Source organism: Capsicum annuum, chromosome 1 (assembly GCF_002878395.1).
Source record: "Capsicum annuum cultivar UCD-10X-F1 chromosome 1, UCD10Xv1.1, whole genome shotgun sequence".
Lineage (NCBI taxonomy): Eukaryota > Viridiplantae > Streptophyta > Magnoliopsida > Solanales > Solanaceae > Capsicum > Capsicum annuum.
The window spans coordinates 168,178,848-168,180,831 of record NC_061111.1 but is presented as its reverse complement, the minus strand read 5'-3'; the positions used below and the strand labels follow the sequence as shown (position 1 = coordinate 168,180,831).

Below are 1,984 nucleotides of genomic sequence, written 5' to 3'. Positions count from 1 at the left end.
GTAAATTTATATTTTTGTACAAACATATTAAATAGATAAAATTAATTAAGAATTATAAAGATTGGAGATGGAAGAATTCATGAATACATATTAAGATCTCTAATAAAAAGAAAATTATAGTGAGAGATAAAAAGTTGAGAGTTGAATAAATAATTTTTGAATTACGAAAACTAAAATAAATAAATAAATAAAAAGGAAATGATCAAAAAAGGAGAAAAAAGATAAATAGAAATGGTGGCCATAGAAGTAGCCAAATCATCAAATTTCTAACCTTCCTTAGTATATATAGATTACCAAATTAAGAAAAGATGTCACGTTTAAAATTGTCATTTTAATATTTTTTTTCTTCTCATTCGCACGTCTTTAGGTAGGTGAAGGGGTTAATTTCACTATAAGAAGTATAGAGGGTAAGATGTCGCTTGGTTATTTTTTCGGGAAATGGCCGAACATGTGGATATATTGTTTTATTTTTAGGTGATAACGAGATTTGAACACATAATCTCTTAAAGTATTTAAAAAGTTTAACCAATTTGAGAAAGAAGAATTTTGAATTATGCAATTATATTATGTCTATCAGAAATTGCAGATTTTGGATGCGAAAGTCCAATTTCCATCCCCAATCAACTTGCTTTAGACCCTAAATTTACTAGAAAATTTGGTTTGTGTTTGAGCTCATCTACAACATCTCGTGGAGTTATGTTCATTGGTTCTAGCCCATATTATGTCTACAATCCTAAGAAGATTGATATTTCCAAGAATCTGCTCTACACCAAATTAATCACAAATAAAAGAAAATCTTTTTTGGTATCTGAAGAGTACTATATCCAAGTTTCATACATTAGAATTGCGGGGCAAGATGTGCCACTAAATAAAACATTGTTATATATTAATAAGGAGACTGGACATGGTGGGACCAGAGTCAGCACCGCGACACCTTTTACAATTTTGCACACTAGCATTTATGATGCTCTTAGAACAACTTTCATTAAGGTACTTCCGAAGAATGTGACAATTGTAGATCCTCTCTCGATGAGTCAACTTGGAGCTTGCTTTTATTCTGAAAACATTAAAAGCACCAACGTTGGACCTAATGTTCCTATAATAGATATTGTCTTGCACAAACCGAGTGCATTTTAGAGGATTTATGGAACGAATTCGGTGGTACAAGTTAATAAGGACGTTATGTCTTTAGCATTTGTAGGACAAGACAAAACATGGGAACCATCAATTGTAACAGGTGGGCACAATTGGAAGAGAACCTTTTGGTATTTGACCTTCCTGGAAAGAGCATAGGTTTCAGATCCTCACTCAAATTTCAACAAGCACCATGTTCTAAGTACGATAATACCATTCTAGGCTAAGTATTATTCTAGTCTTAGCCCCTCTATTCTACTAAATATATTGTTTCAATAATAAATTAGATTATTGCTGCCGCAACATTACACATGTAAATGACTTATATAATTTTTTGTGTTTCCTTTTTGTCTTCAATATCATCAAAAATGTTAAATATATCTATTTCAATCATAAGTAATACGATTAATTTTATTAAATATTCACAAGATATCCGTAATGACTTGATTTTTGTAATTTTTTTTATTTCTATGTGATTTGACTATTTTACCCCCTCCCCCCAGTAGTTGCTTTGTGCTATTTTTGGAGTGTGGAATGATTGACATGGTTTTCAATGTATTTAGATGTGATTTGTGCAAGTTTGTGTTTTATGGAGGTTAAAAAGGCTTTATAGTTGACTTCGGTCAGTATTTATTGTTCTGTACGCCAGATGGCAAAACGGACTGCACCAGCAGATTCAAAATATCAATTTTGGGTTGGTAATATGGTTGGTGTGATTTTATGGCTTTTGCATCTCATTCGATCCTCGCTTTGAAAAGTTGGGCAATTAGGTTTTAGGGGTCAATTTTGTGAAAACGATATTTTTAAAAAAATTTGATGTCGCTGCTAAGTCTGGAGCGTCGAATGTGGT

The 1,984-nt window shown here is 31.9% G+C and overlaps 1 pseudogene; it reads left to right on the top strand.

Annotated features, from left to right (window-relative positions):
- Nucleotides 1-1,361, top strand: part of LOC107856912 — an 8,529-nt pseudogene extending 7,168 nt beyond the window's left edge.
- The last annotated feature ends 623 nt before the right edge of the window (nt 1,362-1,984 follow it).